General features: G+C 45.2%; 1 pseudogene; it reads right to left on the bottom strand.

Moving 5' to 3' along the window:
- Window positions 1-20,693: 20,693 nt before the first annotated feature.
- On the bottom strand, window positions 20,694-20,900 carry LOC144496194 (U2 spliceosomal RNA; annotated as a pseudogene).
- Window positions 20,901-23,051: the final 2,151 nt, after the last annotated feature.

Below are 23,051 nucleotides of genomic sequence, written 5' to 3'. Positions count from 1 at the left end.
ATTGTTTTGTTTCTTAAAGACTTGATTAGTTGTAAGTATTTGCATTCCAACCATTATTCATGTAAATTGAGTCTGTGTCTTTATAAACTCTGTTTGTGAACAGGATTCCCACTCACCTGAAGAAGGGGCTTAGAGCTTCGAAAGCTTGTGTGGCTTTTGCTACCAAATAAACCTGTTGGACTTTAAACTGGTGTTGTTAAACTTCTTACTGTGTTTACCCCAGTCCAACGCCGGCATCTCCACATCAGAGAACTTGCGAACATGGTCTCTCCTTTGATGCATTATTGTCACTCTTGGTGCAACGCATGGGATTGGAGGAAGTGTATTGAAATGGATAGAAAACTGGTTGGCAGAGAGGAAATAAAGAGTAGGAATTAATGGGTCCTTTTCAAATTGGCAGGCAGTAACTTGTGGGGTGCCACAGGGATCGGTGCTGGGACCCCAGTTATTCACAATATATATTAATGATTCGAATGAGGGAACAAAATGTAACATCTCAAAGTTTGCAGATGATTCCAAGTTGGATGCGGGGATGAACTGTGACAAAGATGCAGAGATCCTTCAGCATGATCTGGACAGGTTGGGTGAGTGGGCAAATCAATGGCAGATGCAGTATAATTTGGATAAATGTGAGGTTATTCACTTTGGAAGCAAAATCAAGAAGGCAGATTACTATCTGAATGGCTGTAAATTGGGAGAGGGGAGTGTGCAGCGGGACCTGGGTGTCCTTGTGCACCAGTCGCTGAAGGTAAGCATGCAGGTGTAGTAGGCAGTAAAGAAGGCAAATAGTATGTTTGCCTTCATTGCAAGAGGTTTCGAGTACAGGAGCAGGGATGTGTTGTTGCAATTATACAGGGTCTTGGTGAGGCCACAGCTAGAGTATTGTGTGCAGTTTTGGTCTCCTTTTCTGAGGAAGGATGTTCTTGCTCTCGAGGGAGTGCAGCGAAGGTTTACCAGGCTGATTCTGGGGATTGCGGGACTGATGTATGCGGAGAGATTGACTAGGTTAGGATTGCTTTTGCTGGAGTTCAGATGAATGAGGGGATCTCAGAGTCTTATAAAATTCTAACAGGACTAGACAGGGTAGATGTAGGGAGGATGTTCCCGATGGTGGGGGAATCCCAGAACCAGGGGTCACAGTCTGAAGATTCGGGATAGACCATTTAGGATGGAGGTGAGGAGACATTTCTTCACCCAAAGAGTGGTGAGCCTGTGGAATTCATTACCACAGGAAGTAGTTGATGCCAAAACATTGAATGTATTCAAGAGACAGCTATATATAGTAGTTGGAGCGAATGGGATCACAGATTATGGAAAGAAAGCAGGATTAGACCCTGAGTTGGACGATCCGACTCATAAATGGTGGATCAGGCCCGAAGGGCCAAATGGTCCCTTCCTGCTCCTATCTTTTATGTTTCGATGACCATCTTCCACAGCCACTTCTAGCACCTGCTCCACTCAAAATGTATTTCCCCTCTAAGTATTGCAGGCTGCATTAAACTTGAGCTAATCTCTCACCACATACTGTTGAGCCATGCAGGCACTGACTGCACGCTGCGACTGTGTAAATGGGCTAACAGCACAGAGTTTGTGTACTGCCTACACTCAACTAAAGGATTAACCACACATTGTCAGCACCAAGCCTGTCTTTAGGTCTTACTGAGTTTTGCCCTGTCCCGTTTCTTCCTCTCCTGAAGAAAAATGAAGATTTATCAGGCAGCTGAAGTGGTTGTTGATGAATTTTATGGAAAACTTTGTTTGAAATATTTTAAACATGCACATTAGCACAAATTGGACAAGTTTAAAAAAAACCTTTAAATGTTATTGTCTGCAGTATGTCATGAACCTTATGTAATATTTTAAAATTATTTAAGGAATAGTTTAAAAGCACTAAAGTTGTTCATAACTTCACACACTTTTGGAAAGTAGTGGGCATGATTATCAATCTGTTCAATACCACAACCGCTACTGACTAAGCCACAAGACCACCAGCAACATGACCTCTATCAAGAACAAACCTATCTACAACCCCATCTTGTGGTTAGAGCTGGAACAGCAGAAAGTGTGACACTGAGCTTCCTGTTGCTTGTCATTTCAATTGTCCAGCTTGTGCCTAAAGTCTCTCTGTGCTGGCTCTGTTACAGTGTTTCAGTGAAGCTCAACACAAGCTCAAGGGGCAGCACCTGATTGTTCAACTTGTCACTCTACTGAGTTCAACATTTTTGTTTCTTCTTTTCCCTTGTTTGGTCTTGTCTTGTTTCTTTCTTCATTCTCTTGCACACATTCAGAGGGCTACTTTCCAGCCATTCACACCTCATCTGGGCACATCTTTTGTTTATTTACCCTTTGCCACTCCATCTGGATTTTGTACCATAAACACGTTTGACACTTAATTTCTCTGGCCCCATCCTATTCCAGATCTTCCCTTTTACTCTTCTTCCCACCCCCCGCCCCCCCCCCCCCCCCCCCGCCCCCGTCACTTGCTCAAAGCCTATTTAAGTTTTAACCTCTCCTCAGTTCTGATGCAGAATCATCAACCCAAAACCTTGGCCCAAAACTTCCTCGGAGTGGTGATCCCTGGAGGATTTCCACTCTGGAGGGACTAACTTTCGCGGGGATTCAGAAGCCCCTGCCTCGCCCGACCTTCCTCACTCAGGCTGGGGCAGTGAAGCAAGCCCCCAACTGCATCAGCGTGATGGTACAAATGAAGCACAGCTCCCATGGACACACCCCTTTTTACAGCACTGGCTGCCGTAAAGCAGGTGCTTATTGAAAGGGAGAAGTAAGTTTCAAAAGTAAGGGGGGGTTCAGACATTGGACCGGGGTGGGGGGCGGGGGGGAGTCGGAACCAGATTGTGAGGAGGCCGGAGTTGGATCTGAACTAGGGGGTTGGGGGTGCGTGGGGAGGTGCTGGGGTGGTCAGAGTCAGACTGGGACGTGGGGCAGATGGTATGTTACGATTGGATGGGTTGGGGTGGGGGGCATTGGTCAGCCAGGGACGGGGAGCTGGTCCAGCCAAAGGCAAGGGTTTGGTGTTGAGTTGGGGTGGTGGGTGGGGGGGGGGGATGGTGTGTGCTATCTGACCGAGAGGAGGGCGGGGAGGCAGGTATCAGGCTGGGGGTGCAGTTGTCCAGTATCGAGTCAAGCTGGTGGGGAGGTGTTGGACCAGGCCAGTGGGCTGCTTGGTTGAGGCCTGGTTGTGGGGGGTTGTGCATGGGGATGGACTGGGGGCATGGTGTAAGGGGTCCCCTGGAGGGTCAGGGGTGTGCGGGGCTCAGTCTTGGTTTTAAAATAGTTACTCTTAAGTTAGAAGTGCTTTTCTTCTCTCTAACTCTTCCAGCCTAACTATGAGTGTAAACCATCTGAAGTTAGTGATTTAAATCACTTTGTCAGATGGTTCCCAGGCCTGTGCAATTATCCAGAGAAGTTAGCATATCTGAACAATTGCAGGGTAAACCCTTACTTGGGAACTTCCAAGTGGGATTCCCTAGCGTATCACTGGCTATCCCCCAAATGTGACACTGTGGAGCCAGATATTTATAAGGACAACAAAGTTTCTTCAGTTTATTCTCAGTGAGAGGCATTATTGAACTGGTTAGAAATGGCAGCCTACAGTCAGCTTGCCTTATGGCCGAGTCATATGACTATGGCAAGTTAAGCAGTACATTGGTAAAATTGCACTTACAAACCCAAAACACTGCCCTTTTCCTATCAAACAAAAGATACAAACATCCATCTTTTCCTAGTGAACAAAAAACACACTTTGAGTAAAAACACTTTGAGTTACCCAAGTTACCCACTATGCAATCACTGTTCTCATGCATTAACAACTATTTGTTCTATTAGTCTATCACTGTATTTGCATTTCACACTTTGTCTTTGAACCATGCTGGCCTCTTAATGAAGTGCACGTGCATTGACATTGGCTGTTCATCTGGTAAACGCTCCTTGTCTGGAGAGTATAGTTCCTGTAGCCCTTATTGCCTTGGTGACTATTGTTGTTCCATTTGGGTTGTTGGGGACACGTGGACCTCTGGGTTTGATGGTAGTTCTGCCCTTAGTACAAGTAGTGAGATAACTTCCCCCTGAACAACCAATTGCAGAGAAGGAACAGATTTACTTATTGATACTATATGCCTGTGGTTTCCCTGGTATCTTTGGTTGCTCCCTTGTACCATACATGATGGAGGTGACAGTTTCTCAACACATGTTCCAAGTTTGCATGTGGGCCACCTGACTGGCTCCTCATGTTTCTCCATGGCTAAATATTGATTCTTCAAGGAGGTTTTCTTGGCTGCAGCTTCTTTGTGTCTTTCCTGCTCGCTATTTTGCCTGGCTGTACATCTCATCCTGTTTTTACAACTCCCACTTTGAGTTGCTAACTGTGGAATTGTAGATCATTTTTTCCTCTTGGTACATTCATGTTGGCTCTGAACTTTGTTCCGATCTCACACTACTTGTGACATTGAAGACTTCAGTTTATTTTCCATTTTCAATCGTATATACTCAGATGGAATCTTGCCCTTCAAATCTTCCAGTTTAGCTCTGATGTGTACATTTTCCTGCAAATTTGCTCCATTTACGTTCTGCTTGTGCATTTCCTTGCACTGTCATGGCCAACAACCATCTTGTGGTTATTTACCTATTGTTTTTGGGGAGGCAATGACTAAACTATTAATCCAGAAACTCAACTAATGTTCTGGGGACCCAGGTTTAAATCCCACCATGGCAGATGATGGAATTTGAATTCAATTAAAAAATATCTGGACTTAAGAATCTACTGATGACCATGAAACCATTTTTGATTGTTGTAAAAACCCATCTGGTTCACTAATGTCCTTTAAGGAAGGAAATCTGCCATCTTTACCTGGTCTGGCCTATATGTGGCTCTAGAGCCATAGCAACGTGGTTGACTCTCACCTGTCCTATATTCAGCATTATATATCTTCTGGTCTGCTCTGCCATGCATCAGCTCGAGCTGTTTCACAACTCTCGCATTTCAATGCATGTCTATTGATTCTTCTTAATGTCAATTTCTCACCTTTTAGTAGAGTTGCTCTCATCGAGGGGTCTCTCGCACCTTAGACTAATCTTTCTTTAATCAGATCATCTTTTAGCTATCTGAATTCACATGATTCTTCTAGTTTCATTACTGCCATCACCCTGAACCCTAGTGTTGAGCACTAATGTTCATATCTGACATTCATTTGGGGTTCAAAATGTGCATTCAAAGTGTTCAAAATCGCTCTCATCTTTTTTTCTTTGCTCATTGGTTAGATTCAGGGTGGTAAATTTTAAATTTAGCAATCCTCCCCAGTAGCTTTAGGGGTGTGGTTATTCTTATCAGTTGAGGCTTGTTCATTAAGTCTGTTACAATCTCATCGTATAAGGACAAACTGCCACTTTTGTCATGTATCAATGTTATTAGAGATGGGATGGGAACATTTACTGCAGTGATTTATTAACTCAGAATTTACCTGCAGCCTTTGACTTTTTGTGTCTGCTTTTCATTTGTCCTTTTGAAGCAGCTGTCCACAGATCTGAACTGTTCTGTCTGCCTTTCTCAGCTTAGTCTTCTGTGTAGCCAGTATTTTCCTGCACTTTTCTTTCTTTTATCCTTTTTCCAGCAGACTTGAACTTGTCTGTATTCCCAGATTCTCAATGTTTTTCTACCTCATTCCAGGGGTTAAAGATCTATTTTCCTCCACTTTCTAACATCATGGCTCATGTATGAGGCAGCCATGCTTCATCAGTGTGTTCTCAGTGAGGGGTTTTATTGACCTGTTTAGAAATGGCAGCCTATAGCTTGCCTTATGGCAGAGTCACATGGCCAAGGCAAACTAAGTAGTACACTTAGTAAGATTGCATTTTCAAACCCCAAAAACTCATTGGTAGTTACTTCTCCCTAAGGCAATGCACAGGGGTATTAGGCGTAAACTTCATGTCAAGCAAGGTCAAGTGTACAATTGGACCAAGGTTAAGGAGAGAAGGAGAAGGAAAATAGTGAGGTGAATGGGAAGGAGCGAGGAAGGAGGATGTGGACTAGGGAGGCAGGTTAGGGAAAAGAGGGAAAGATAGATATTAACAGTGAAAATGAGGCAGAGACAGAAGAGTGATAGACAGAGAGATAGAAGAAGAGTGTAGTGGGAAGAAAAGGGGAGGCAGAGAGAAGGTTAGTGGGGGGGGGGGGCAATGGAGGGAGAAGAGCAGCATGATGCACATTGTCAGTGTTTGTGATTGTGAATTTAAATGTACAATGATCATTTAAAATATCTAAGTAAATATGTCTTTACAATGAAGCGAAGCAGCATCAATAAGTAAACACAACCAGTCATTTAAATCAGTTTCTTCTCTCCACATTTATATATAGTAAATCAGACTGTTTCAGTCCCACACCCCATTCCTTCCCTCTCCAGTCTATTTTCACACAATGACATCTCTGCCCAACACAAGCAGCTCACAGACAAATGGCCACAAAACACCAGGACTGCACGTGCAGCGTTTCTGTTCTTCAGTCCAGGAAGGGGAGCAAGTACTGCTTACTGGAAAAGCCTTCACAACGGTTTCATTAAAATCTATCCGAATGAACAATCACATATTTGATAGCTTCATAAGTTGCAAGGGTATATTCTTAAGAACATGACAAAAATGTTTCTTGAGAAAAAAAATAAACAAAGTCAAAGTTTATGCCGGGGCATCTTAACAAAGTAGGCCGTCCCTGCAAATGCTTAATAGCAAATTTCTCGAGAGTCACTTTATTTCCAGAGGGTGAAAGTGCAGAAATTTAAACCAAGTTTTTAAATAAGGAATTGCAGAACATTTTGGGACTGAGAAACAATGTATGAGTGAGTGCTGTAGATGGGAGGACATTGTCAGAGTTTCACCTCCAGCCATAACAGACAATTACAAATGCAATGGTGGGAATGAACACAATTTAAATTCTTATGGACAGGAAAGAAAAGGGATAATTAGATGGATAGTTCAGGTAGGCTTCTCCTATATATCTGGTCAGCATTCCTTTTGAAGACTTGTCTAAATTACTACACAATTGTTGATGTTAATGTGCACCACCTTTTGTTTGCATTACTCCCAGCTGCTCAGCTGACTATATCATAGCCACAGGTTTTCCAATACCAGCACACACTAGAGTTGAGATGGATCGTACTACGAGCTTGTTCATACCAGCCATCTCAGTCCGAGCCCTAGTGAATTTTATGCCTCCTCTAGTTTCAATATCCTAATGTACATAAAAAGATTGGCCATAAAAAATAACCTGAAGCACATAAAATTGCACAGAGTTTACAGCTCAGAAACAAGCCATTCGGTCCAATTTGTCGTCAGTGTTTCTACTCCACAATGAACTTTCTTCCACCCTACTTTACGTAACTCTGTCAGCATGTCCTTCTATCCTTTCCCCCTCATGTTCTTACCTAGCTTCCCTTAAGTGTATCTATGCTATTGGGCTTAACAACACTGAAATAGCAAGTTCTATATTCTAATTACATGCTGTTTCTTCCGAATTCCCTGGGATTATACACATGGCGAATTTTTGTAAAGTTGACGGTGCAGGTACTAATATGTCCAAACTGAGGTAATCTTCTTATCTGTCAGGACCTTTCTCAGTAGTTCCAGTGGCCATAGATTACCTTGTTCACTTGAGTGTGATAGGCACCTTTTCATCTTCTTCAATGTGAACACCATGTTCTGGCACATAATAAGAGCACCATAGCTTCTTTCTGACTTGCATAATGATACTTTGCTGGCCAGATACCACCTGAATTATAACTGAGAATGAACCCTTTCTCTGCACCAAAGCTGAGTGCTAAAGCTCTATTGCTTGCATGGGTGGCATCTATAAAGCCCTACTCTTCAAAGAACCATGCTACCTAGTGACATTGATCACACCTATCCAGCTTTTGCCTCCTCTGCAGGGGAAAGATCATGTTGGTGTTGCCTCTTGGAAACAGAGCTCAAACTCTGGCAAGTGTTGTGGTGTGGTGGGATTTCCATTACTGGAGGAATGCATGTCCAGGGGATGAAGTCACTTTAATAATCACCCAGTAGCTCCTTAAGGGAAATCTAAGTCTTTATTGAATGTACGTGGCCCTGTCCGGGATTGTTTACCGTCTTCCCCTGAAATATTTAGCCTCTCTACAGGCATGGCTTCTGCTGGGGCGAAGGAGTGTGAGATAAGCCACACTCCTGTGTAGTCCAGTAACACCCCTCGAATTGCTTCCAAACTATCTGCTTCCTGAAAGGAAGACTCATTCACATGTCTGGCAGTAACCCTGCATTTTTAAATTGAGCTTTGATGGTGTGGAAAGCCAGGAAACTCAGGTCTTACCCTTCATTTGTGCCCCTCTGTGGGTAAGTGTACTGATTTGTTCCCTTTCCAAACTCCCTGAATATTTCCTTTAGAGAGAGTGCAGAGGAGATGCACCAAGATGGTGCCTGGGTTGGAACGTTTCAGCTATCCAGAGAGGCTGGATAGACTGGAGTTGTTTTCCTTGGAGCAGAGAAGGCTGAGAGGAGACCTGATTGAGGTGTATAAAATTATGAGGGACATAGATAGGGTAGATAGGAAAGAACTTTTCCTTCGGTAGAGGGGCCAATAACCAGGGAACATAGATTTAAGATAAGGAGCAGGAAACTTAAAAGGGATTTGAGGAAAAATGTTTTCACCCAGAGGATGGTGGGAATCTGGAACTCACTGCCTGAAAGGCTGGTCGAGGCGGGAATCCTCAGAACATTTAAGAAGGATTTAGATGAGCACTTGAAATATCATAGCACACAAAGCTATGGACCAGGTACTGGAAAATGAGATTAAAATAGATAGGTGCTTGACGGCCGGCGCAGACATGAGAAGCAAATCCGTGTGTTCCCCAATTGGAAACCATGGATGAACAGGGAGATCCACTGCTTGCTGAAGTCCAGATCTGAGGCGTTCAAGTCAGGCAACGCTGACCTATACAAAAAATGATGTGGAGATGCGGCGTTGGACTGGGATAAGCACAGTAAGAAGTCTCACAACACCAGGTTAAAGTCCAACAGGTTTATTTGGCAGCACTAGCTTTCGGAGTCTCAGGCTCCTTCATCAGGTGAGTGAGGACTTGTGTTCACAAACAGGTCATATACAAACACAAACTCAATTTACAAGATAATGGTTGGAATGAAAACCTTTACAGGTAATCAAGTCTTAAAGATACAGACAATGTGAGTGGAGAGCCAAGCATAGGTTAAAGAGATGTGTATTGTCTCCAGCCAGGACAGTTAGTGAGATTTTGCAAGCCCAGGCAAGTCGTGGGGGTTACAGATAGTGTGACATGAACTCAAGATCCCGGTTGAGGCCATCCTCATGTGTGCGGAACTTGGCTATCAGTTTCTGCTCAGTGATTCTGCGTTGTCGTGTGTCGTGAAGGCCGCCTTGGAGAATGCTACCCGAAGATCAGAGGCTGAATGCCCGTGACTGCTGAAGTGTTCCCCGATTGGAAGGGAACACTCCTGCCTGGTGATTGTCGAGTGGTGTTCATTCATTCGTTGCTGTAGCGTCTGCATGGTCTCCCAATGTACCATGCCTCGGGACATCCTTTCCTGCAGCGTATCAGGTAGACAACGTTGGCCGAGTCATAAGAGTATGTACCGTGTACCTGGTGGATGGTGTTCTCAAGTGAGATGATGGCATCTGTGTCGATGATCCAGCACGTCTTGCAGAGGTTGCTGTGGCAGGGTTGTGTGGTGTCGTGGTCACTGTTCTCCTGAAGGCTGGGTAGTTTGCTGTGGACAATGGTCTGAGGTTGTGCGGTTGTTTGAAGGCAAGAAATGGGGGTGTGGGGATGGCCTTGGCGAGATGTTCGTCTTCATCGCTGACATGTTGAAAGCTCTTGTAAGTACGTTAAACATGTTAAAACACGTTAAACACGTAAAAGAAGCCATCCCCTACGGACAAGCCCTCCGAATACACAGGATCTGCTCAGATGAGGAGGATCGCAACAGACACCACCAGACGCTGAAAGACACCCTCATAAGAACAGGATATGGCGCTCGACTCATCGATCGACAGTTCTGACGTGTCACAGCGAAAGACTGCACTGACCTCCTCAGAAGACAAACACGGGACTCGGCAGACAGAGTACCCTTCGTCGTCCAGTACTTCCCCGGAGCAGAGAAGCTACGACATCTTCTCTGGTGCCTTCAACATGTCATCGATGAAGACGAGCATCTCGCCAAGGCCATCCCCACACCCCCACTTCTTGCCTTCAAACAACCGCACAACCTCAAACAGACCATTGTCCGCAGCAAACTACCCAGCCTTCAGGAGAACAGTGACCACGACACCGCGCAACCCTGCCACAGCAACCTCTGCCAGACGTGCCGGATAATCGACACAGATGCCATCATCTCACGTGAGAACACCATCCATCAGGTACACGGTACCTACTCTTGCAACTCGGCCAACATTGTCTACCTGATACGCTGCAGGAAAGGATGTCCTGAGGCATGGTACATTGGGGAGACCATGCAGATGCTACGACAACGAATGAATGAACACCACTCGACACTCACCAGGCAGGAGTGTTCCCTTCCAGTCGGGGAACACTTCGCATTCAGCCTCTAATCTTCGAGTAAGCATTCTCCAAGGCGGCCTTCACGACACACGGCAACGCAGAATCGCTGAGCAGAAACTGATAGCCAAGTTCCGCACACATGAGGATGGACTCAACCAGGATCTTAGGTTCATGTCACACTATCTGCAACCCCCACAACTTGCCTGGGCTTGCAAAATCTCACTAACTGTCCTGGCTGGAGACAATACACACCTCTTTAACCTATGCTTGGCCCTCTCTCCACTCACATTGTCTGTACCTTTAAGACTTGATTACCTGTGAAGACTGGCATTCCAACCATTATCTTGTAAATTGAGTTTGTGTCTGTATATGACCTGTTTGTGAACACAAGTCCTCACTCACCTGATGAAGAAGCTTGAGACACTGAAAGCTAGTGCTGCCAAATAAACCTGTTGGACTTTAACCTGGTGTTGTGAGACTTCTTATTGTGCTATACAAGAAAGCCAGATATGATCCAAGGAGATCCATCAAAGTTGCCAAAAGATGATACTGGACTAAGCTAGAATCCCAGCTAGCTACACTGGCCCCTGCCGACTATGGCAAAGTCTGCAAGACATAACAGGCTACAAGATGAAGGCATGTAAAATCGCCAGCTCCAACACACCCCTCCCTGATGAGCTCAATGCATTCTACGCCCATTTTGAGCAAGAGGTCAGCGAGAGCATGCCCTCCACCCTGGATGCCCTGGATGAACCTGTATCTGGGGTCTCCATTGCAGATGTCAGAGCAGCTTTCTTGATGGTCAACCCACGGAAAGCAACTGGACTGATGGGGTACCCGGACATGCACTCAGATCCTGCGCGGATCAGCTGGCGGAGATATTCACAGACATCTTCAACCTCTCTTTACAACAATCTGAGGTCCCTATCTGCTTCAAGATGATGACCATCATCCTGGTACCTAAGAAAAACCAAGCAGCGTGCCTTAATGACTATCGGCTGGTGGCTCTGACATCCATCATTATGAAGTGGGCGGCACGGTAGCACAGTGGTTAGCACTGCTGCTTCACAGCTCCAGGGTCCCGGGTTCGATTCCTGGCTCGGGTCACTGTCTGTGTGGAGTTTGCACATTCTCCTCGTGTCTGCGTGGGTTTCCTCTGGGTGCTCCGGTTTCCTCCCACAGTCCAAAGATGTGCGGGTTAGGTTTATTGGCCAGGTTAAAAAAAAAAAATTGCCCCTTAGAGTCTTGGGATGTGTAGGTTAGAGGGATTAGCGGGTAAAATATGTGGGGGTAGGGCCTGGGTGGGATTGTGGTCGGTGCAGACTCGATGGGCCGAATGGCCTTCTTCTGCACTGTAGGGTTTCTATGATTCTATGATTCTAAGTGCTTCGAAAGGTTAGTCATAGCACAAAGCAATTCCAGCCTCCTGGACTACCTGGATCCACTACAGTTTGCCGACCGCCGCAACAGGTCCACAGCAAACGCCATTTCCCTGGTCCTGCACTCAACCCTGGAATACCTAGATAACAAGGACACCTATGTCAGACTCCTATTTATTGACTACAGCTCAGCCTTCAACACTATTATTCCCATGAAACTCATCTCCAAACTCTGTGGCCTGGGCCTCGGCACCTCCCTCTGCGACTGGATCCTAAACTTCCTAACTCACAGATCACAATCAGTAAGGATAGGCAACAACATCTCCTCCACGATCATCCTCAACACCGGTGCCCCACAAGGTTGTTTTCTCAGCCTCCTACTATACTCCTTATGCACCTATGACTGTGCGGCCCAATTCACCTCCAATTCGATTTTCAAGTTTGCTGATGACACCACCGTAGTGGGTCAGATCTCAAACAATGACGAGACAGAGTACAGGAATGAGATAGAGAATCTGGTGAACTGGTGCGGCAATAATAATCTCTCCCTCAATGTCAACAAAATGAAGGAGATTGTCATCGACTTCAGGAAGCGTAAAGGAGAACATGCCCCTGTCTACATCAATGGGACGAAGTAGAAAGGATCGAGAACTTCAAGTTTTTAGGTGTCCAGATCACCAACAACCTGTCCTGGTCCCCCCATGCCGACACTATAGTTAAGAAAGCCCACCAATGCCTCTACTTTCTCAGAAGACTGAGGAAATTTGGCATGTCAGCTACGACTCTCACCAACCTTTACAGATGCACCATAGAAAGCATTCTTTCTAGTTGTATTGCAGCTTGGTATGACTCATAGAATAGAATCCCTACAGTGCAGAAAGAGGCCATCTGGCCCAACGAGTCTGCACCGACCACAATCCCACCCAGGCCCTACTCCCTTATCCCTACACATTTACCCACTAATCCCTCTAATCTACGTATCTCAGGACACTAAGGGGCAATTTTAGCATGGCCAATCAACCTAACCCGCACATCTTTAGACTGTGGGAGGAAACCGGAGCACCCGGAGGAAACCCACGCTGCTCTGCCCAAGACTGCAAGGAACTACAAAAGGTCGTGAATGTAGCCCAATCCATCACGCAAACCAGCCTCCCATCCATTGACTCTGTCTACACTTCCCGCTGCCTCGGCAAAGCAGCCAGCATAATTAAGGACCCCACGCACCCCGGACATTCTCTCTTCCACCTTCTTTCTTCGGGAAAAAGATGCAAAAGTCTGAGGTCACGTACCAACCGAATCAAGAACAGCTTCTTCCCTGCTGCTGTCAGACTTTTGAATGGACTTACCTTGCATTAAGTTGAACTTTCTAGCTATGACTGTAACACTACATTCTGCACTCTCTCGTTTCCTTCTCTATGAATGGTATGTTTTGTCTGTATAGCATAAGAAATAATACTTTTCATTGTATGTTAATACATGTGACAATAATAAATCAAATCAAATCAAACAAATGGCCTCTCTTTGTGCTGTAAAAGTCTATGACTCTATGAGTCTAATATCTGCTCATTAGTGCTGACTTCCTGATTTGGCAGATGTTCCATGTTGTCAGATGGAAGGATGTGGTGGTATAAAATGCCACAGTGTGGTAACTTTCTCTCTTTGCAAAGATTTAACCCTGTTCCAAATGTTTTCTGGGGGTTGTCTTGCAGCGGATATGATACCATGACAGCCAGATGTGTGAAATGGAGGCATTGAAGAGATGTTCAGATGGGTATTGAAGGACTGATCATTTCAGTTCAGTAACAGGAGCAGACCAAACACAATTGCTGCTGCATTTGTTGGCCCCACATCTGCAGCATGCAGCTTGTTTGCAGCAAGACAAGAAAATCCCATCTTCACCACTGTAATATGTCCTCGGAGGCAGAGGTCCCTTCACCAAAATCCCTTTATTTACAAGTGTGACAAGAGCATACAGAGTGCCTTCAGTTAGCAGTCTACACTAGGAGTCCCAGAGGAACTGACACTTCTGGTGTAGTACAAAGCAAGAGGCTCCCTGATTGGCCCATTAATTTGGCCCTTAATCAGGGAGTTCATATTCTAACAGGCCCACCTCAATTGCCTGATTAAGGTCGTTACAACCACTTAGTACTGGAATTTTCAATACCAGTCACAGCAAAGGACAATGATGGAAAGCATTGGCAGGGGCAAAAACACAAAAATGGCGGACTACCTTGTAGAACTAATTAAAATATAGAACAAAGATATAAGTGAAAATAAACTTTAACCAGAAATAAAACTGTCATTTCTAATGAAGAAGCCTGCTTGAAAGTCCTGAGACTTCCATACGGCCTGTTTAAGTTCGAAGTGTGAAGCCTTGTCTGAAGTTAGAATATTTGGCATGGGAAAGAAACTTAACTGAGGTCTGTGGATAACATTAACATGACTCTGTTTTGGGGCTTGTCTGTATACAAAATATGTAAATGTCCTGACTTTGGAAAGGAACCCAGGATCAGGGGTCCAAAATGGGTAGGGGGTGATTGACACCTTGCCTGGTTTAGAATTTTTCACCATTCTAGCAGACAAAAAAATGTAACGGCCATCTTACTCTCTTCATGTACAGCTATTAAGTGTCTTTGCTGTGCCACCGTGGGGTGGCATGCTGCCTCACAGCGCAAAGGACCCGGGTTCAATTCTGGCCTCGGGTCACTGTCTGTGTGGAGTTTGCACATTCTCCCTGTGTCTCCGTGGGTTTCCTCCGGGTGCTCCAGTTTCCTCCCACAGTCCAAAGATGTGCGGGTTAGGTTGATTGGCCATGCTAAATTGACCCTAGTGTCAGGGGATTGGCAGGTTAGATATGTGGGTTTGTGGGAGTGGAGCCTAGATGGGATTGTGGTTGATGCAGACTTGATGGGCCAAATGGCCTCCTTCTGCACTGTGAGAAATTCTATGTTTCTATGAAATCAATTCTAATGGGATATCAAGGCTAAAGAAATCGGATTTATAGAAAAGTTAGTTTTAGGGATAAGTAGCACTGAGGGTGTTTGATGACGATGTAGCAGCACATCTGGCTAAATATGGTGTAAATTATTGGTAATCAGCTTAGGAACACTTACGAGCTGAAGCTGAGTTTGATGACAAATGGGGATGGGGTGGTATCAGCAGAGATCACAGATTTAAAGGAAAGTTCAACTTTGCTGAGGTAAACTCAGTTCAGCTGTCTGCAACGGTTATTTTGTTAGACTTTGTGACAAGTTTTTTGTTCCCGCATGACATTGATTTTTTAGGACTTTGGTTGGTATCTGTGACTGTTCTCATTGGATACCTGGCCCCTGACCCCGGTATACATCCTGCTCACCTGGTGAACTTCATGGAGAGCAGTGCAATATTGCAATAATAGGAGCACATGAACGCGTGGAAGGTCAAGGGTCTGTTCTAGTGGCTCACACTCCACCTGATAAGCAGAAAGCTCACCACCCCTGCAGTGGGAGAGGAGAATTGACCCCCATCGTATTGAACTTTCAGGATTTCTCAGTCATGGTGGCACAGTGGTTAGCACTGCTGCCTCACAGCTCCAGGGATCAGGGTTCAAATCCGGCCTTGGGTCACTGTCACTCCTGGTGGAGCCAGGTTACCACACCACTCATGGGTCCACCTCTGTCTTACATACTAGCTTTAATAAAATTAGTCAATATTAACTATGTGGCTGGTTGATTATCAAATGATTGGAAGTGGGTGAAATCAAACTTTGCCTTGTTGAGGTAAAAAGAAACCCCTTGAATGACGTAAAATCTGAAATAGAAAAGAAACAGAAACTAAGATATCAAAAAGACAAGCTCCTCAATCTGAAAAAGAAACTAAAAATGCTGCACAGTAGATCAACCTGTATCTTTAAGGAGAAAGAAAGCTAATACAATGGCAGGCTCACATGATTGACTTGCTGAGCTCCTGCAACATCTTCTATTTTTACTTTGGTTGGCTGGTTTTCAGGGTCGTAAAGACTTTGCGCTATTTTGTACTCAGCTTTTGGTGAATTTCCTGCCATTGCCTGGCATGCTTCTTGCCCATCTTCATGTAAGTGTCATGTGTCATCAGAAACTGTCCTGTATACAAACAGCAAGTGCTGGATAGGTCAGAGTAATGAAAAACAAGTGATTTAAAATCTTTACCTATCCATGGTGCAAATTAAAAAGGGCAAAGAACATCTTAAAACTATCTGCCTCTTTCCACAGGTGCTGCCTAATGTGCTGAGTGTTTCCAGTATCCGGTGTTTTTATCTGCAGTATTTTGTGCTTTGTGTAGTACACAACATTCCAACAATACTTCCCATAGCTTTGCCCATTCTCCAAGAGTGAATATTTGAAAAATAAGAACTCAACGAAGATGAAAACCTTCTGCTGTTTAATTGAAATTGCATTGAAACTTTCTCAAATTTGCAAATCAAGGGGAATCCACCGGATTACCTTGAACTTATCCAATTGTCCTGTTATAGCTTTAATAATAGATTTAGCATTTTCCCAATGACAGACGTTAAGATTGGTGGCCTGCAGTTTCCCACTTTCTGCCTCCCTCCCTTTCTGAATAATGGAGTTACTTTTGCTATCTTCCAATTTAATGGGACATTGCTCAAATCAAGAGCATTTTGGAAAATTAAAACCAATGCATCAACTATTTCACTAGCCATGTCTTTTAGGATGAAGTCCGTCAAAACCAGGCACCTTTCAGCACACAGCTGACATTATAGACCTATTAGTTCAATCGTATTTGGGTCCCATGGGAGGCATTGAATGGAAGCAAGATGCTTCCTTTAAGGCTAAAAGGTGATCTGACCCAAGTCTTTTTGACGAACCTCCCAAGGGATGAATTAAGATTGATATGGACAGAGGGTAGGTGGCCCATAGTCTGGAGAGAATGACAATAATTTAAAATCATGGAAAGCTGTTCAGCTTTGCTCACCTGAGATCCAAGACAAAGGTGTGGCAAATCCTCATCAGGGAGTTGCTCTACACTGACAATGTTGCACTACCCGTCCATACTGAGGAGCACTTGCAGCAGCAAATGGACAGACTCTCTCACACCTGTAAAGGGTTTAGTTTGACTATCAGCATCAGGAAGACTAATGTTGTGGTCCAGGATGTTGCCATACCACCATTAACAATAAGACCCTGGAGCTTGTTGATAGCTTCACATATCTATTCACATATCTCCATATTCACCAGCAATCTGTTATTTGATGCTGAAATCAACACATGAATTGCAAAAGCTCCAGCTGTTATGTCCATACTCAGTAAGAGAGAGTGGAACAACAGCAACCTGACTGAGGACACCAAACTGTGAGTCGACCAAGCCTGCAATCTCAGCGCACTCCTTTACATTGGTGAGGCAGGAGAAAGGCTGAACAGTTTCCATACTTGCTGTCTTAAATTTATCCTTGGCATTTCTTGTCAGGACAAGGTCACCAACTCAGAGGTCCTGCTAATTCCAGCAATATACACTCATTGCCAAGTCAACAACATCTGTGCTGGCTAGACCATGTTCATCGAATGGATGACATATGCCCACTGACCTTCTGTACAGTGAACTGGCCATTGGGTCGCAGTCTCCTGGGCACCCAGATCCCATCGCAAGGATACATGCAGCAAGATATGAAGATGGAGGACATTGACACTGACAACTGGGAGACAGTCGCTGATGCCCATGTATTTGGACTGGCAATAGGAGCAGAAACCAAAAACCAAGAAGAAGGCACAGAGAAAACAGAGGCCAGTGAATCACCCACCTTCTCCACATACTTTCTTCCTCTGCAGCCAATGTGGCAAAGACTTGCAGTGCCAGTGGGTCTCCTGAACCACACCAGGTGATCACAAAGTTGACCAGGGCACAAACCATCCTCTTATGTGATGTAAGGTTGCCACCAGCAAGTAAATAGAAGGCAGGATGAGTCTACTCCCACACATTGTCACTGAACCCGAAAAGGTATCCGCATCCACTAAATTTGTCAAGAAGAGAGTTGTTGTTTAACGGATCAGTTTTATTATAGATATCTGTGGAGTATGGTACACCACTGGCAGATCTAAGTTGTACTTCTGGCCTTTAATTGCTGCCTGGGAAGGGAGCGTGGATCTCTAAGCATTCATACCTGCTTGTATGCACAGAGCTCCACTCATTGCTTGCTAAATGCCAACTACATTTTAATGCACAGACAGAACCAAGATCAAAAGCATCGTAAATTTAAAAACTGCCAACTGAACTGGAAAATTAACTCAGTTATTTACACCTTGGGCTAGTTTTTAACCGGCACTACACCGACTGACAAGAAGGGTAGGGGAGCTGGGGGGGTGTGTTAAATTGATTGCTTTTGGCCAGAATTCTCCGGTTTTGCACACCCTGCCCCCGCTGCCAGTGAGAACAGAGAATTTGGTGCTCAGCCACACCTCCATCCACAGCAGCGGGACCGGAGAATCCCAGCCGCGGGCAAGGTCGGAGAATTCCGCCCTTTATTAGAGATAGGATGTATGCGCATTTAGAAAGGAATAAACTCATTAACGATAGTCAGCATGGTTTTGTGAGAGGGAGGTCATGCCTCACTAACCTGGTGGTGTTTTTTGAAGAAGTGACCAGAATGGTTGACGAAGGAAGGGCCGTGGATGTTGTCTATATGGACTTTAGTAAAGCGTTTGACAAAGTCCCTCATGGTAGGCTAGTGAAAAAGGTTGGATCTCATGGGATAAAGGGGGAGGTGGCTAGATGGGTGGAGAACTGGCTTGGTCATAGAAGACAGAGGGTGGTAGTGGAAGGGTCTTTTTCCGGCTGGAGGCCTGTGACTAGTGGTGTTCCGCAGGGCTCTGTATTGGGACCTCTGCTGTTTGTGATTTATATAAATGATCTGGAAGAAGGAGTAACTGGGGTGATCAGTAAGTTTGCGGACGACACAAAACTGGCAGGACTTGCAGATAGTGAGGAACATTGTCAGAGGCTACAGAAGGATATAGATAGGCTGGAAATTTGGGCAAAGAAATGGCAGAAGGAGTTCAATCCTGATAAATGCGAAGTGATGCATTTTGGTGGGAATAATGTAGGGAGGAGCTACACGATAAATGGAAGAACCATAAAGGGTGTAGAGACGCAGAGGGACCTGGGTGTGCAAGTCCACAGATCTTTGAAGGTGACGTCACAGGTGGAGAAGGTGGTGAAGAAGGCATATGGCATGCTTGCCTTTATAGGACGGGGCATAGAGTATAAAAGTTGGGGTCTGATGTTGCAGATGTATAGAACGTTGGTTCGGCCGCATTTGGAATACTGCGTCCAGTTCTGGTCGCCACACTACCAGAAGGACGTGGAGGCTTTGGAGAGAGTACAGAGGAGGTTTACCAGGATGTTGCCTGGTATGGAGGGGCTTGGTTATGAGGAGAGATTGGGGAAACTGGGGTTGTTCTCCTTGGAAAGACGGAGGATGAGGGGAGACTTAATAGAGGTGTATAAAATTATGAAAGGCATAGATAGGGTGAACGGTGGGAAGCTTTTCCCCGGGTCGGTGGTGACGTTCACGAGGGGTCATAGGTTCAAGGTGAAGGGGGGGAGGTTTAACACAGATATCAGAAGGAGATATTTTACACAGAGGGTCGTGGGGGCCTGGAATGTGTTGCTGGGCAAGGTGGTGGAGGCGGACACACTGGGAACGTTTAAGACTTATCTAGACAGCTATATGAACGGAGTGGGAATGGAGGGATACAAAAGAGTGGTCTAGTTTGGACCAGGGAGCGGCGCGGGCTAATTGTTCTTTGTTTCTCGTTTCAAGGCTTCATTCTATGATCATCTTGCTGGTGCCAGTACAGAGCGAGACTGCGGATAGTTGGGAACCTGTCTCGGGGGCAGGGAATTCAGATGGTGTTCGTAAAGCAGAAGTGGAAATGAATAGGGTTGGGAAGCATTTTCTGATCAGGGCCAGTGTGATCTCCTGGACTCGTTTCGATCGCCTCAGGGGGTCGGAGAGGAATTTCCCAGATTTTTTTTTCCCCATATTGGCCCTGGGGTTTTCACTCTGGGTTTTCGCCTCTCCCTGGAGATCACATGGTCTGGATTGGGGGGGTGGGGGTGAGTTAATAGGTTGTGATGCACAAAGCATCGTAGCTGTGAGGGACAGCTCGGTGGATAGGATATTAGGATGTAGATAGGCTGGAAAATTGGGCGGGGATCCTGGATTCAGGATTCAATCCTGGACCGGGGAGCGGCGCGGGCTTGGAGGGCCGAAGGGCCTGTTCCTGTGCTGTATTGTTCTTTGTTCTTTGTTCTTGTTCTTTATCTTTTTGCCTCACTCGTGCTGTAATATGATTGCTCTCAATTTTAACTCTTGTCTTTATTTAGGTGCCTGAGGCCGGTTGTCCGTTGTGGTTATATGAAAGAAGCAGGTACATTTTTAACTTGAAGGAAAGTTTATTTTGTAAAAGATCCTGGTTATGGCTTCAGGCTCTGATGGACACACTGGAAGCACTGCTTAAAGGGATAACCATTTGCAGGCACTACATCACATGGACAGGCAGCCAACTGTGTGTATTGGATAGGCAACAGGTATTTGAGCTATTTGAGTCTGGCAATGCCTCTTGGCTAAGATCAAGTGTGGTCTGCTGATTTTTTAAAAATACTTTTCCAATTCAATCAAATCAAATCCAATTCAGAGTCTCAACAAGTTGAGACATTTCAGATCCAGGCTGACAAGACAGGGCAAGCGACCAAACCACCCTGTCCTGGGCCTGATCTACATGAGCCAAGCTGATTGGAGAAGGGGGAGGTTCCTCCTCCAAGACTTGGGCTCATTTGCATCTTAGCCAAAAGGCCGAGATGCCGCTTTTAAAAATTGCTTCATATGAAACATACAAAGCCGCAGTGCAACCCAATGACCTCAACCAAGCGCAGGCGATCCATACTACACTTGATCTTAGCCAAAAGGCTGAGAAGCGATGGTCTGCTGATGCTGCACTTGGTTGAGGTCATTGGGTTGCATTTAAGCTTCATTTTCATATGAAGCAATTTTTAAAAGCGGCATCTCGGCCTTTTGGCTAAGATGCAAATGAGATCAAGCCTTGGAGGCGGAGACGTCTGCCTACTCCAATCAGCTTGGCTCATGTAGATCAGGCCCAAGACAGGGTAGAGGATTGCATGCCCTGTCTTGTCAGCCTGGATCGGAAATGTCTCAACTTGTTGAGACTCTGAATTGGACTTAATTTGATTGAATTGGAAAAGTATTTTAAAAAAAATTTGAGTCTGGCAATTGCTTTATCATGGGCAGGATTCTATGGCCTCACTCGTCCCGAAACCATAAAATCCCGCCTGAGGCCAGTGGATCCATGGTCTGCCCCTCACCAGCTTCAATTCCTGTAGAGAGCGGGACGGTAAAATTCAGGCATAAGTCTTTGTTTTCCTTACTCATCCTAATTAAGCACACGCAATTTATTATGAGTACAATCTGTACTTCATTGCTTTAGATGGAGGAACAGTGATAGGGAGAGGAGCAGCAGCAGCAACACCCTCAACAAACATGTCAAACAGTGGCTGTGTTTGTTAGAAGGCAGGAAGGGTTGGGCTGGCTGGCAGAAAGGCTTTAGCCAGTGCACAAAGTCATTTTCCTGAATATGATGGAGGAGCAGTTCATCAGGAAGGGGAGGGTAAAACTGCATAGATGGGATTCCCACTGGGATCTTGCCTGTTCCTGCTGGGATCTTGCCCGCTCCGCCCTAAACTCAATTTCACAGTGGAGCGGGCAGGGTCACAGGTGGGAAGCCTGCCTTTGTTCCATTAAGGCTTTTAAGTGGCCACTTAATGGCCACTTAAGGGTTTTTCATACCCAGCCTCAAGTTTTAGGCTGCCAGGCATCTGTTGGAACAGGGCATCCCCTAACCTCCGACCCCCGAGACCTCTAATACTTACCAGAAGTGCGGTCCCAAGGCTGAGGCACACTACATGTAAGCCCCAGCATTTGGCCTGGGCTTGCAAAATCTTATTAACTGTCCTGTCTTGAGACAATTCGCACCTCTTTAACCTGTGCTTAACTCTCTCTCCACTCGCACTGTCTGTGCCTGTAAAGACTTGATTACCTGTTGTAAAGACGCACATTCCAACCATTATCTTGCAATGGTGTCTCTGTCTATATATGCCGTGTTTGTGAACCCATCTCTTCATTCACCTGATGAAGGAGCAGCGCTCCAAAAGCGCGTGATTCCAAATAAACCTGTTGGACTTTAACCTGGTGTTGTGAGACTTCTTACTGTGCTTACCCCAGTCCAACGCCAGCATTTCCACATCATAGGCTGAAGTACAGAATTGCAATACCTCTTCTGGCCACTGCAGGGCTGTGCCTAGAAGGTCAATCTGATTGGGCGATTGCTCTTCTCATTCTCATATTGGCTGATCAGGAACTCTCCAATATGTTGTTAGTGAGGTCTGAAAATTAAAATGCCCAGGCCTGAAATTTATAGCAGCTAGTGTGTTTTGCTTTAGCCCTGGCTCCTGCCCACCTAAATCCTGCTCTAGGTTAAAATCAAGACCCTTTTCACGCCAGGCTACACCTACAGAGTGCCTGATGTGAAACTCAGGTGAAAAGAGGCTACTTCATGAAACTTGTCTCTTACCTATTGACATCATTGTTTATCTGACTCCTGAGATGTACTCCTGGTTTTATCCCACATTCATCACCATTTTGGAGGAATGGAAAGCCAATATACCATAAATCTAGGAGTATAATTTTGGCTCTCAAGAAAGTTGGAATTGCTGATTGAAATACTAATATTGTGCTACAGTCTCCTGCCCAGTTTATTGGATGTATATTAAACTCAAATAATTACGGTAGGAGCATCAAACTGCTAAAGTTCACAGTGTATTTTGCAATCGATACTTTGAAGGTTGATTCAAGCTAGAAATTAAATACACGGGTAAACAAGGATGGATAGTAAATCACACAAAGGATGTTGAACCTAGGAGTCATTATAGCAGAGAGATTGTTTTTAACATCGTTCCTGTCCTCCTCTTTGTCCTTCGCCCTCCTGTGCCTTGTGGTCTTCTGCTGTCAGAAAGACAGAAAGGGAGATGCCCCTTCTGTCAGCATCACCTTTAGTTG

The sequence above is a fragment of the Mustelus asterias genome, chromosome 7, assembly GCF_964213995.1.
Source record: "Mustelus asterias chromosome 7, sMusAst1.hap1.1, whole genome shotgun sequence".
Classification (NCBI taxonomy): domain Eukaryota; kingdom Metazoa; phylum Chordata; class Chondrichthyes; order Carcharhiniformes; family Triakidae; genus Mustelus; species Mustelus asterias.
Note: the sequence above shows the minus strand (reverse complement) of the source record. Positions and strands in the feature narration are given on the sequence as shown.